This window comes from Mesoplodon mirus (assembly GCF_964341445.2).
Source record: "Mesoplodon mirus genome assembly, chromosome: 13".
In the NCBI taxonomy this organism is placed as follows: Eukaryota; Metazoa; Chordata; class Mammalia; order Artiodactyla; family Ziphiidae; genus Mesoplodon; species Mesoplodon mirus.
The window spans coordinates 34,767,756-34,783,476 of record NC_138989.1 but is presented as its reverse complement, the minus strand read 5'-3'; the positions used below and the strand labels follow the sequence as shown (position 1 = coordinate 34,783,476).

General features: G+C 39.9%; 1 protein-coding gene across 16 annotated transcripts in view; it reads right to left on the bottom strand.

Moving 5' to 3' along the window:
- DLGAP1 (DLG associated protein 1) overlaps window positions 1–15,721 on the bottom strand; it is a gene marked incomplete at its 5' end in the record, with an annotated part of 321,304 nt that overhangs the window by 263,243 nt on the left and 42,340 nt on the right. The gene's annotated exons all lie outside the window — the stretch shown is intronic.

Sequence of the window (15,721 nt, the reverse complement as noted above, 5' to 3'; positions counted from 1 at the left end):
CAAAGTGCATTTCCATTGGGAAATGACACTGCAGGAGAAATGTGGAGGGGCAAGGTCTGTGACCCCTCAAAGGAGGGGAAGGATCCATGGGCCTTTGGGGGCTGGCAGAAAATATTGCTGAGGTGATGCTCATGTCAAAGGGGGCACGATCTGTTGGGAAGATACCCTTGTGATACCAGAACAAGAAATAGTAACTATGGTACTATATTCCAGTATAATATGAGGAGAGGGGAGGAAAACGCATTTTATTCATTGTCTACCCTGTATTTTGATTGTAGTGAACATCTGTGGCTTCTGCTACCCAGTTCTACTTCTGATTCTTGTTGTCACATCCCCACGATTTTGCTTTGGGGAAACCTTGCTCCCCCCCACTTGAGGTCTCCATATGTTTCAGGAGTAGCAGAGGACTTGGCTTTTCACGTTCCCCAGCTCTATTGCTTGTCTCATGGCTCAGCGTGTGATCTCAGGCTGTTCAATCAGCAAGCATCTCTGGACCTTTGCTTGGAAGCTGGGACAAAGACTGTTCCTCTCCTTCAGTATATCTATAGGGAAGCAATTAGCTTTAGGACCTGCTGGCAGCCATTTTATATTCCCTGCTACACAAACATTATCTCAGGTAATACAAAACCCCAGCATTGTTAGTCATTCCACTGAAAAGATGAGAGAATTGAGACTTATGCTTTAAATAACATCCTCGAAAATTTATAGCTAGTAAACCATAGTCAGAATTGAAAGGCACATTTGTCTCACTCAAATTTCTATGCTCTTTTCATCATATCATCATATCATTCTGTAAGCTTCAAAACTTAGTAATTTTCCATTAAACATAAAACTCAGGCATTAAGTTGCTGGGAGATACAACACTATAACATTTTGAAACCTGTAACAAGTAATGAGGGTTAGCTGCTTGGAAGAACCAAAAGACTTTAAAAAGTAATGCCCACAGAACACCCGTCACCCAGCAGTTATAGCTGGCTACAAGTTTTAGTGAAATATGAGCAAGAACACAAACATTCTAATAGATAGCAAGATAAAAACACCAGAGGTTTAGGTCTATGGTAAATATATGTATGTCCACTGACTATACAGAAGATAAGCTAATTTAGAGTCCTTAGTGTTTTTTTTTTTTTTTTTTTTTTTTTTGCGGTAGGCGGGCCTCTCACTGTTGTGGCCTCTCCCCTTGCGGAGCACAGGCTCCGGACGCGCAGGCTCAGCGGCCATGGCTCACGGGCCTAGCCGCTCTGCGGCATGTGGGATCTTCCCAGACCGGGGCACGAACCCGTGTCCCCTGCATTGGTAGGCGGACTCTCAACCACTGTGCCACCAGGGAAGCCCTAGAGTCCTTAGTTTTTAATGCAACTGTTAATTTCTAACATGTCTTTCTTTCTTTCTTTTTTTTTTTTTTGGTATGCGGGCCTCTCACTGCTGTGGCCTCTCCCGTTGTGGAGCACAGGCTCCGGATGCGCAGGCTCAGTGGCCATGGCCCACGGGCCCAGCCGCCCCGCGGCACGTGGGATCCTCCCGGACCGGGGCACGAACCCGCGTCCCCTGCATCGGCAGGCGGACTCCCAACCACTGCGCCACCAGGGAAGCCCTCTAACATGTCTTTCTGACATATTGGAGGCATGTCTGTTGGCTTGCCATGGCTAGCTGAGCCATCATATTTTTCCATTATTTTTGCAGTCACTAGCACGTAGGTTTCTATACTATAATTCCATGACTTGAATCCCCTGAGGCAAACTAGACTTCTGTGTCTGCTGTTCAGAAGCAGCGATGTGGGTAGAAGGTTAGTGAGCTTCCTCCTGGCGTCAATAGAAGCCCAGGTGTAGAAATACCATTCATCAAAAGTAAACTTCAGTGTTGGCTACAATTTTATGAATCTCCCAGCATGTATGGAGACCCCAGTCCTTGTCAAATGCTTATGAGCATGGGTCTTTCTCCTTAGAACGTAAAGTCTGATAATCTTATTAGGAACAACTGTTAATGTTCGTTCAGAGTCTAAAAAATATCAAGTCCATCATCTCCAGTATTAATACTTAATTTCCAAATTATGAATTTTGAAATGAATTTCAGCAAATATTTTCCTTTTGTTTATCATTAATTTGGGGATATTAAGTTTCTCAGATGATGCTATAAATTATTATACTTGTGAATCATTCACTTAGCTAGTTGGCATCTATTAAAAAAAAACCCAACAGATTTAAGAAGGAGACCCAAGTAAAAATTTCCTGCTTTTCATCGCTATCATATGATTACTACTGCATCTTGGTGATGTTTGGACTTTTTATTCCAAGTTACATTTACAACCCCTGAAAGTGTACTGCATTCAAATGGACCAAAATAGAATCCTTCCTTCCTGAATACCACACTCTAATACAGCCATACGATCATCTTTCAAATTACGTGAATCTAGAAAGAACTGAATAATATTTTGAGTGTCCTTTACACGTGTAACACAAAATACGTTAATAATCCTTGTATGGGGAAACTGTCTCTTGAGGATTTGTATTTTAAGCCTATATTTCAACCCACTTCCTCTAGACAGCATGATATCTAGAGCTAAGAGAAGTTGTCACTAAAGCCTGGGCACAGATGAGTGATACACCCAACAGCTACCTGAACCAGGATTTCCAAACTAGCTCAAGCTCCAGTGAGAGGGCATGTTCCACCTGGAGTATTCATTGTAGGGTTTGAGGTAAGGTTTCTTAGACCAAACTTTATGATGGTATTCTTTTCCTTTGTGTAGTGGTTAGGCTGGAGGTAAAAGTACAATACCATTTCTTTTGTGATGTTTTCAAAATACTGTTAAAGTATTCATTCACTTATCCAATACATTATTCAGTGTATATTATTGTGAAATAGCTGCTGCTTTAGCCACAGGGGACACGGCAATGTATAAACAGAAAAAAAATTTGCCTTCGCGGGGAAGGAGGAAAAGGACATTCATAAGATAAATAAAATGTACGTTACATGGTGAATGTGCTATGGAGAAAAAGAAAGCCGGGGGGTGGGGACCAGAGGGTACGTGTGGAGGAGGGAGCCGGGCGGGATGTGCAGTGTTGAAGGGTGTGCACAGACCCGGAAGTTCTCATTGAGAAAGAGACCTCCGAGTAAAGATCAGCACGATGGGGGGTGAGGGATTAGCCCTGAGATCTGTAGGGTGAGTGCTCGAGGCTGAAAGAAGAGTGAGAAGGTCCTGAGGGGAGGCCAGGTGGGAGGGAGAGGAGACTGTAGGTGAGCGCAGCTGTGTGTAATGGTGGGCATGATGGCAGTCAGGTGTGGGGTGCAGATCATGTGGGCTTTGCAGGCCATGGTGGTGACCGTGGCTTTGACTCAGGGTGAGATGGGAATAGATCAGGGGTTTTGATGAGAGATGTGACACTTTCTGGCTCAAGAGGATCGCTTCCGGTGCTGGTTGAGAATGGCTAGAAGGGGGTAAGTGTAGGATCACAGGGACAGTGTGGGGGGCTTATGCAGCGATCCAGACTAGAGTGGAGGTGAGGGATGCTGGTGGTGGAGGAGGAGATGGGGAGAAGATAGGGCCAGCAGGTTTCTTAACGATGATTGGGACATGGCTGTTGCAGGTAAGAGAGGAGTCATGAAAGACTCCAAGGCTTTTGGCCTCATCAGTGGGATGGTATAAATTCCCATTAGCTGAGATGAGGAGGCCCAAGGGAGGTGCAGAGATGGGGGACAAAGCTTAGGAGTTCAGTTGGGGATGTATTCAGTTTGAGATGCCCACGAGACATCTCAGTAGAGAGACTGAATGGGGATGTGGGTATCCAAGCCTGGGAGTTCAGGTAATGTGGCTGGAAAACCAAATGTGGGCAGTCCCACAGTATTTAAAGCTCTGAGAATAATGAGGTGATCTAAGAAATGTAAAAGAGAGAAGTGGCCCAAGAGATGTGCCCATTGGGCACCGATCCAACCTCAGGAGCTGGGGAGTTGGGCAGGAACAAGCAAGCCTGTCTGAGAAGGGTCACCGAGGTGTGGTCCTTAAGGCTGAGTGTGGAGGGTTTGTTGAGGAGGAAGGAGTAATGAACTGTCATGGTGATTCTTCCCTGGTCTTAATCCCACTGGGGCACAAAATCAGCAAGGTTCATTTTAGCCCCGAGTGTCCTGAGCTGCTTTATCTGAAGGGTTCTGTGTTCGTTAATCAGCTTTATCTTCCCAGCAAGCTGCAAGCTTCTTGAGTCCAAGGCTTTTGTTTTCTTCTTTCTCTCTCTCTCTAAAGCAGGAGCTTTTGAACACTTTTTAAACTATGCTTCACACTAAGAAATACATCTTACTTTGGAAATGGGTACATGCACATACACCACTGAAAGAAAGAACTACTTAACCTCTCTGCATGCCACACACTCTCCTATTTTCTTCTATTGTATTCTACTTAATTAAAAATAATGTCGTTTGTGACCCACTGGATTGATTTCACTAACCACTAATTGGTTGCGGCCATTGGTTTGAAAAACATTGTTTTTTAGAGCATCCAGTACCGAGCACTGCCACGCTCATTATTCATCAGAGAGACAATGTGATTCATCTTTGTTTCTCCCAAAGCACCTTCGATAAAGTAAATGCCTAAGACGTGCTTGCTTGTTGGATGAATAGCTATGAGACCCTAAAGTAATACTCCTTGAATTGAGTGCTCCGGCTCTCAGTTACCTTTACGTTTACTGATTGTATTTTTGTAGAAGAATATGTCTAAATGGCTCTCTATCTTCAGAATAAGGACAGACAGGAGTGTCTTTCTGAATGGGCCCCTGTGTAGCCGAGAGTCAGAGAATGCACTGGCCAGGGTTGGAGATGCCCTCCCAGAAGGAGTCAGTCCATCAGCTGGGTTGGTATCACATGTGCAAAAGCAAGAGCAGGCAGCCTGATGCTTGAATGTATTTGCATGTTGTTTTTCTAAAAATTGACATATACTTGACTTACAATAGTGTATTAGTTTCAGGTGTACAACATAGTGATTCAGTAGTTTTATAGATTATACTCCATATAAAGTTATTATAAAATATTGGCTATATTCCCTAAGCTGTACAGTACACCCTTGTAACTTATTTTATACCTAGTTGTTTGCACCTCTAAATGTAACACCTGAAATCACAAAACTCCTGGAAGAAAGCACAGGCAGTACATTCTGACATCGTCTTAGCAATAATTTTTTTGGATCTGTTTCCTCAGGCAAAGGAAACAAAAAAAATAAGCAAATGGGGACCTCATCAAACTTAAAAGTTTTGCACAGTGAAGGAAACCATTAACAAAATGAAAAGGCATTTGCATGTTATTAATAAATAAATTAAAAGGCTTTCATTCACCTTAGAACAGCCCTGTATTTTTATTCTAACTTATATGGTACTTGATGTCAATGTGAAACTTCTGTCATTTAAGAAGAAGAGAGAAAAACCCATTAAATATCTATGACCAAAATAGACGGACTGGGACAAAAAATCATTAGGAATAACATGTTTTAAAATCTTGAAGTGTCCATGTATAGAAATGATATATTATGCAACCTAGACGTTTCATTAAAGGAATCTTTAAGCACCTGGCACATAGTAAGCTCTCAATAAATGTTAGGTAATGTCTAAACCCTTCTCCACACAGCACACCTACAAACGTGCCACAGAAGAAAATGGAATGTTTTGCCACTATGCACTTCTTACCCAGGTAGTTTTTCACGTACGGGGAAGGATCATAGTGAAATGAATATAGTATAGAGTTTGGAATCAGGTAAAGCCGGGTTCAGATCTGACTCTACGACTTACCAGGTGTGATTTTGGCCCAGTGACCTTAATCTCTTTTAACTTCAGTGTTCTGAAACATCAAATGAGGACAGGAACACATACTCAGGGCCTTACTGTAAGGATAAAGATGGTATGAACTTCCATATAAGTATTTTATATATATATATATAGTTTATTAAATAAAAGCTTGTTTTTGGAATTCAGAAGTTATTTTTGTGTAGAAATCATGTTGTAAGTGATGATTAAGTTCCCACGGGGAGCCAACCCCCTACAGCCTATTTAATTCATAATAGAGCTGAACCGTGGTGGACTGTGGAATAGTTCAAGGCTCTTTGAGCCTGGGGGTGGGACGGGCTTGGGTTGGGAAGTTCCGTGCACTTTGGGGAATCTTTAGTGGCCTGTGAGTAAGGGACAGTGGATCAGTCAACGTTCTGAGAGCAGAACAGAATGAACAGAGATTTCTTTGAAGGAACTGGCACATGGTTTTGGTTTTGGGGGATGGCAAGCATGAAATCTGGTGGGCAGGCTGGTGGGCTGGACACTCAGGCCAGAGCTGGTGCTGCCGTCTGCAGGCAGAGCTGCTTCTGCTCCTGGAAGAAGAGCTTTGCTCTTAGGCCTTTCACCTGATTGGATGAGGCCCACCCACATTATCAGGGGTCAGCTCCTTTCCTTAGTCAACTGATTGTAGATTTTAATCTACACAATTCCTTCCCAGGGATGCCTGGATTAGTGTTTAAGTAAATAACTGGGTCCTCTAGCCTAGCCAGGTGGGACACCCAGAACCAACCATCACAGGTGGCGGCTTCTGGGGCGGTGGGCATGAGACTCCAGGTGCAGACAGGGCCCTCCAGCGCTGGTTGATAGGCAGGCTCTCTTCAGGCATGAGCTGTATGTGCTCTGTTCATTCTCTAGGAGTTAGTTTGGGTCAAAACCTACATGTAAATACCAGCTCCCTAACTGGCCACCCAGGAGCCCCACAAAGGCTGTCCAAGCAGAGGGAACCTCTGCTGTTTGGACTTCAGACCCAGCGCCTAGCAGAGCACCCGCCGGGCTCGTAAATTTAATTGACAAGCTTTTAGGGCAAGAGAGTCATTTGTGACATTTTTGTTTCTTGTTGACAAATGAAGAGGAAAATCTACACATCACACCACATGAAATACATAGGATTCTCAGAGACCTATCTTTTGTTTAAGATCTTCTACATTCTAAAAGACCAAGAATTCCATAATGACCTGCCTTCATGGAACAAATATAGAGCTCACCTAAAAAAAATAAAGAACTGCTCTGACAACCTGCCCATACTACTAATGTAACACTATCACAATATTTTAAAACCACTTGTTGACAAATCCAACTCACCCACCCATCTGTAAGCAACTCTAGAGGCAGGATGACATCGTTCCTCTGGCTGAGATGATGTCTTATTCCTGCCTGTATTTCCAGTTCCAAGCAGATTATCAAATAAGCTTAAAAAATAAAATAAAATGAGATAAAAGTGCCATGAAATCGTTTATTACATCACCTGAGTTATACCTGATTGTTTGGATCAGTTGGGATGTAAGTGTGGGAACCTTCAGTCCTGGATTTTCCTCTATGAATAGCAGGGAAGAAGTTTGCCATCTGATATGCAGAGGTAGGGAGTGCCCTGTGCATGCAGGAGCTGGCGGCGGAGTGCAGTATCATGGCGGTGGGTTTGGGGGATTGGATGCATAGCCAGCATCCAGGAGAGAGTCGTTGGTGGCCTCTAGGGAGCTGCAATTGGGTGTTTCTGTGGAGGTCTGCCAATAAAGAAACCTGAGTATATCACTCAGTTTGTCAAATTCACTTCCTTCTCTTCAGATGAACATCTATTCACATCATGCTTTGATAAATGCCATCATTTACAAATGAAGAATCTGACACCCGGAATGTAAATTACAGTTTATACCGCTAGTAAGTGGCAGAATTGGGCTAGAATTCAGATCTCTTCTCTCTAGGACCTGTGTGCTTTCAGCTTCATCATACTGCAACTACTTATCCTCTGAACTCAACAAAATGAGAAAAAGATTCATCTTCATGACTGCTTTTCACAATTTGCAAAACTGTTTTGATCTCCTCTATGGATATGCAGAGAACAAAAATGGAGGTTGCCTCCTATGTGTAGATGGGAAAAACCACAACAAAACGCAGTCTTTGGGAACTTATATTTTTTGTAAAGCTTATACCAACATTTGTTTCACTCAAAGGAATCTGTGCAAATGAAATATAGCAAACAGAGACATGAAAGTGACATTGGCTTATAAAAATAGGTATGTGTCACGTCTTGCATTGTATCATGAACCTAGACCATGCCAACTTTTTATGATAAAAACTGTCATGAAGTAAGAATCTTATTCAAGATAATGAATGATTATCTTTGTAGAAGAGTCTTTGCTAATGGCATGCTCCATGATTCCTTCTATCCCCCAATATTGACTGGAATTCTGGAATATTCGTCTTTAGAATTCTCTCTCACACATACATGGACACATACCCACATTTCATATTCAACGAAGATGTTTTTCCAGTACAGAAGCTGTGAACTCCTACAAACAGTAACAACGCAGATATATTTCATTGGAGAAAGGCTTTTTTTGGGTCTTTTTTTCCCCTTTCTTTACCTTTTTGGTAATGAGTCAAACTGACCTGATTTGGGTTCTTCAGCTATTCAAGCTTCCTTCTAGTAATAAGGCTGGCCTGCTGTAATTCATATACACCTCACTGCTGTTGGATGAGGGGGCACTTAACCTCCCACTCAAGTTTGCAATTGTTTGTGCAAAGGAAAAAATTTTGAATTAATAGAAAAGTGTTAAATTGAGCTCCACTTATGATATCCCATCTGGCAAAAAGTAATTATTTTCTTTTTTCTTGAGACAGAGTTGGACAACATCCAGAAAACAAAACAAACTCTTTTGTGTCAGAATGTCCACAGGGAATTTTTTTTTTTTTTTAAGGAGGACATAGTTCTTAAATCAGAAAAAGAAAATTAAGTGCTTCCTAGCTTCTAGCCAAACTAGTCAAATGTTCCGACATCACTGTAAGAAGTCCCAAACAGAAAATACTTTTGGGGGGTGGGTAGGACACCATGGGGTAGGATGAGGCAGGAAAGGGGGGGATTTGTTCTCTTCATCCGTCCAAAGTGCTTCTAGATGTAAAATTTGACCTGATTTCAGTTGTAATAAATATATGGGACACAGAGGCAACAGACACTCAGAAGTGGTTTTCCCTATCTTGTGTTTTAGGGATGGCTTTTTGAACAAGAATCACATAAGTAACAATTGATATTTCTGTCCAATTTTGTAGGAGGCATAATTTTCTTGAATTTCCTATGGAGAAGTACATTTATTTGTTTTGATTTACAAAACATCCTTCCTTTGTTCTTAGGTTATACAGAAACCAAAAGGAGACATAAAAATTGTATCCGGGAGGCATTTGGGGATCATGAAATAATTAAATCAGAAGTTTCTAGCACATAGATCAGTAAAAGTAGAGGGAAACTAGGGCATCTGACCAGCTTCCCCCTTGAAGCATGAACATAGGCTAGCCCAGGTGGATTCAATTCAGATAAAATTTTAATATCTTTATTAAGGTACTTGAGGATGTAAATTTATAAAAGATAGAGTGATTCATAAAAATTCTATTATTGCATTATTTTAATTAATGAAAAATTCACAACTTATTTCTCAGTTGATAACATAAAGAAAGCACTGACTGAAAGACTGAATATATAAAAATAATATCTGCAATTTATTCAACTGATGAATTGGTTTAAAGATTTAATTACTGGGCGATTTGTTTTGGCATCATTTGTAAAAAGCTAACAACGTGATAGTGAATGACGGTTGTCGATATGCATTGCTAACGTCCTAGTTTCTCAATATGTAGAATGTGATCTTCCTGAAGGCAGCGATTTTGTTTTGTTTAGTTCTGTATTCTCAGTATCTGGAAGTGTGCCCGGCATATGGTAGATGAGCATTAAACAATTGCTAAAGGAAGGAACACTGCCATGTAATGAAGCATCCCACAGCTACTAAAAAGAATGGGGTGGATCTATTTACTGACATGGAGAGAAGACCAACACAGTTGACTTTTGAACAATGTGGGTTTGAACTGTGTGGGTCCACTTATATGTGGATTTTTTTTCAATAGTAGATGTTACAGAACTACATGATCCTGATTGGTTGAATCCAAGGATCTAGAACCTTAGATATGGAGGGACCGCCTGTAGGAAGAGCTAACTATAAATTATATGCAAATTTTCTTCTTCGTGGAGGGTTGGCATCCCAACCTCCATGTTGTCCAAGGGTCAACTGCATATATAATAAAGTAAAAGGGCCACGTGCTGAATAGTATTTACAGTATAACACTTATACATACGCATATATTTTTGTGTTTGAGTACATGCAAGAAATATCAGAAGAAAACACTAAAATGATAATAGTGGTGGTTATCTTTAGGAAGTAGGAGGGGGGAGCCTGGGAAGCAGGGGGCTTTTACTTTTAACTTGGTACCATTCTGTAATGTCTGTATTTTTTTCAGAATTAACATGTATCAATTTCATTACAAAATGAATTCTGTGGAAAAACCCCAAACCCACTTTTCTTTAAAAAAAACAAAATCTGTGAAAAGTCCACAAATTTACAGCCCATATAGGTCTGGCCTTTTAGAATTTGTGTCGTCTTCACATGATCTCAGTCTACAGATTCTATTCCATCACTTGCAAAGAAAAACCTAAGGAACAGGTTTTAACTGGAAACTGATGAAAGCTGGGAAGGAGAATCAGCAATTAGAATCTTTCAAGAACTATTATTAAAGATATTTTGCTTTCCTATATTTTCAGCTTGGGTTAGAATTTTGTATTTAAAGTTAAGAAAATGTACATGTAATCATATGCAAAAACCCATATGTTCTGTATCGGTCTGTGTCACTTATTTTCAATGAGATAAAATAGCTTATTAAAGTTGAATTTTCCCATTGGGTTTAGACGATTCAGCTGTTTATCCAGCAGCACTTTACTTAAAAATAGATGGAATGACATTTGTGGGTGCTTTTAAAAAAATATCCTTTGGAGAAAGAAGCAGAACTCTAATGCCACTTTTACCATTTCCATTATGTAAGAAAGGCAAATTTTATGTTATGAGGACTTCATGTAACTTATTCTCCTTTCTAACAAATAAACTATAGCTCTTTTGAAACCAGTCACAATCATTGGATGTCTAAGGGCATCTCACCTGAGTTTTACTTTTTGGTGATTGAAATTCATTTAACAGAAACCTCAAATATGGTTAGAGAGAGTTCCTTCTGATTGCATATGGAGATTTCTCTTTTTCACCCTTCTAATGATGTGCTTTCCCCCCATCATTCTTTCATCAGCTATCTATTGAGTGCCTGCTAGTGGCAGGCTCTGTGGTTACAAAAATGAATATAAAGATGATTCTGAGTGCATTTTACTTGACTTTATAGACTGATTTAATAATTAAAATGTAATAATTTTTACCAACCTGCCAAAAATAAGAAGTGGTTAATGTTACCTTAAACCTGCTGTTATCTGATTCCATGGAGTCTAGGATAAGAATTAAAATAGGTTGAGCTGAAAATATACTGTCACCCCAAATTTCAAACCAAGTAGATATACAGGAGAACTCTAGTCAATTAAAGTATGAAATATTAAAATCAGTGTTCCAATCTTGGTAGCATTGCTGATGTGACAAAGGATTATGACACCAGGAGGAAATGAAACCAAATGCATCACTTTCCCACCCAGAAAAATATACCTTTGTCAGAATCCTACCGCTCTTATTTATTTAAAAATGTACTTTAGGAGGAAATTGCATTTATTGGGTAATATGAAAGAGGAAATCAGGTCTGTGTGAGGGCAGGGGTGTATGTCATCACCATGCCACATTCTTTTTTTTTTTTTTTTTTTTTTGCTGTACGCGGGCCTCTCACTGTTGTGGCCTCTCCCGTTGCGGAGCACAGGCTCCGGACGCACAGGCTCAGCGGCCATGGCTCACGGGCCCAGCCGCTCCGCGGCATATGGGATCCTCCCAGACCGGGGCACGAACCCGTATCCCCTGCATCGGCAGGCGGACTCTCAACCACTGCGCCACCAGGGAGGCCCTTTTTTTTTTTTTTTAAGTTATACATATACATGTATCTATTCTTTTTCAAATTCTTTTCAAATTAGGTTGTTACAGAATATTGAGCAGAGTTCCCTGTGCTATAGAGTAGGTGCTTGTTGGTTATCCATTTTAAATACAGCAGTGTGTGCATGTCAATCCCAAACACCCTAACTATCCCTCCCCACCAGCCTTCCCCCCTGGTAACCATAAGTTCTTTCTCTAAGTCTGTGAGTCTGTTTCTGTTTTATAAATAAGTTCATTTGTATCATTTTTTTTAAAGATTCCACACATAAGTGATATCATACGATATTTCTCTTTCTCTGCCTGACTTACTTCACTCAGTATGACAATCTCTAGGTCCATGCATGTTGCTGCAAATGGACCATGCCACATTCTTATCGTCGGTTTTTATGGAAGTTTTCTCTGCATGATCATAAAAGTAATGGGAGTAGATTCTCTTTCACCCTTTGTCAGGTGTTCCCCTGACCCTGAATGCTGTCACACAGATGGCAGGTGAATGGTGTTTGCCCACTGGGGAGGAAGGGCACTTTCACCCACCTGTTATGTGACTTGAATACCTGGCTTGCTCCACTGCGGGACTGCCACCTGCCCCTGCTCCAAGGTAGCCTGCTGCTCTGAGCCATCGCAGTCGGTGGTCAGTTTAAGCGGGAGAAAGAATTCTCAGGCACCCATTCATCCATAGCCCCTGGGAATCCACCTCTCAGAGGCAGCCTCCCAGATGCATGGTTTCATCACTCTTGTAGTTTCCTTTTCTTAGACTCTGTGAATGCTTTTAATGGTCTGGGTCACCCTCCCCGCTAAGTGCGGGATTTTGTGTTTTCTTTTGAATAGCAAGGTGTAGTTCTGAGTGCCCCGTGGCATTCTGGAAAAATGATAAATGCTAATGATGAACAACGAAGCAGGCTCTCCAGGCTCTGGGGCTGGCTATGGGAGAACTCAGAATGAGGGGAGAAATGAGTCGATTTCAGACACAAAGGCAAGATCTAGCCTCTCATTAGATCCAACTGCTCCATGTGAAAATGTGTTAATAAAATAGGGCTGGGATTTTGTGAGGGGAGGCATGCATGTGTGGACTATGTTTTCAAGATGTGTTTTCCATCTTCATCCCGATTTGGGGTGTTATGATGTAATAAAATTTCAAAATCCAAACATGTTATTTTCTTCTTCTTTCCTTTTTATGTTCAAACCTCCGCTATAATGAATTATCTCTCCCTCCTCAGTAACTTAGAGCGTTTACGTTTTTTCTATAAAAATGAAGCACTTAGACATGATATTTAAGTATATTTAAGTATGTTTTTTCTATAAAAAGGAAGCACTTAAGACATGATATTTAAGTATATTCCCTCTTATGGTCCCTTCAGCTTGATTTGTATGCGATTTTTGACTCTGTGAATACATTAATTTGATCAAGCAATGAACAATATTAACTTTATATCTTATACAAACGTATCCTCCTCATAAACAAAACTTTCAAAAAATACTAAATTTTTAAAAAACCTTAGACTTGATTTAGAATTTTGTTTTGAGAAAGCAAAATATGCCAGCTTATAAAAGTCATGTGCAGTAATGAATGCAAACACTACACGTTTTTTCCTCTCTCTAGATTACATGGTAGTTTAGAAAAGAGACAATTTTTGAAAAGACCAGGACATTACTAGTTGATGACATCTAATTTCTTAGTAATTTAAAAATAATGTAGATTGGGATAGAGCCACAAAATTAAAACCACAGAAAGGAGAGAGAGAAGATCGGAACTGTGTTAGAATAACAGCCAACCGTTTAAAGCTTCAGTGAGTGGGTAAAAGAAGTGAGTTTTCCTGATGTTTTAGCCCAACAAAATTATCCCCTTACCACAAACACAGGACTTAATTACAGAGTAATAAGAGGGAGTAAAACTGTTACTAGTTTACTTGAAGTCAGGAAATATTAAAATACTAGTTGTTCTTTCTTGAAGGCAATTTTCTTTAAAGCAATTAATCAGTTTTAATCACGCCGACCAGGGTCTTTCAGATGTTAAGAAACAGTCCATTGCTTGGTTTATAAACAAATAAGACTAGAAATTCTCAGCAGTTGTAAAGCACAGAACTAAGCATGGTTGGTACACATATCTGTATTGCCTACAATGGTAGGCATCGTGCCTTTTACAGGCGGAAAGTGTTCAAATTCTACATGTTTGATGTATGATATAGGTATGTATCACCCAATCTGGTAGCGAGCTGCAACTTTTTCCTGTTCACAGTAATGAATAAACTCATAGAGCTTGTTAACTATGTAATTCAAAGTTTACAAAGTACTTCAGGGACTGCCCTGGTGGTCTAGTGGGTAAGACTCTACACTCCCAATGCAGGGGACCTGGGTTCTATCCCTGGTTGGGGAACTAGATCCCACACGCATGCCACAACTAAGAGTCTGCATGCCATAACTAAAGAACCCACATGCCACAATGAAGATTCCGCATGCCCCAACTAAGACCTGGCACAGCCTAAATAAATTTTTAAAAAAGGATGTAGAATGAGGATAAAGTAGTTTATAATTTATTCCTGAGACTTCAACATACTAATGGGGCCTTTTGAGTTGCTTGCTGTGGGCAGAGGCTGTAGATATTTAATCACTTGATAATTTATTAGTGATGCATTTAATTACTATAAGATAACTTTTTAAATTGAAGAATAGTTGATTTACAATATTGTGTTAGTTGCAGGTGTAGAGCATAATGACTCAGTATTTTTGCAGATTATACTCCATTATAGGTTATTACAAGATAATGGGTATAATCCCCTGTCCTATGCAGCATATCCTTGTTGCTTATCTATTTTAAATATAGCAGTTTGTATCTGTTAATCCCATACCCCTAATTTATGCCTCTCCCCTTCCCTCTCCCCTTTGGTAACTATAAGTTTGTTTTCTTTATCTGTGAGTCAGTTCATATAATTTTATTCCCAATATGAACATGACATGTTTGACTACTGCTCTTACTATCCATTTTTATAAACAAAGATAATAGTAGCAACCATTAATGATAGTAGCATGCATTGAACATGACATATTTATCTTTTTTAAGAAAATAATTGTGAATTTTAGACTAGTTTTCCTCAATTGTGAAATACAATAGGTAAAAACCCACCTGAGGTTTTATCACACTTGAAAATAAAATCAGTGTGCATTTAACATGGTATTTTGTTGTTCTCCTTTGATAGACTGCCTCAGTTAAAAAAAAAATCATGTCATAGGAGAGATGGTGAATTAGATCTAGAAGTCCAGAAAACTTGTTCTGAAATTCTAGCTCCGATTTGGAGTTGTTGTTTGAACTATACAATAGATGATAAAGGAATTAATACCTATTTCATGCAGTTCTGGTGTTATTTCCTTTTATAATTTCCTGTTTTTGAAAGAATAGTGTAGAAGGCCTTACTTTCTCAAGACACTGACATTAGGATTCATGAACTGTATTGTTTTCTTTATTCCATGATAACTCTGCCCACAGGATAAAATTAATGAATCCATCCATCCATCCATCCATCCATTCACATTTATTTTTTGTTCTTGAAGCCCCTTTATATATTTTTGTGTGTGTGCTGTTTCCAGCTTTACTGAGCTATAATTGATATATAACACTGTGTTAATATATAACACAGTATAACCTATTGACTTTATACACTTATATACTGTAAAATGATGACCACCATAGCTTAACATAAACACCTCATCACATCACTTAAGTGCCATTTTTTTTTTTTTTTTTGCGCTGAGAATGTTTAAGATCTACTCTGTTAGCAACCATTCACATTTATTGAGGGCTTCCTATATGCCATGCAC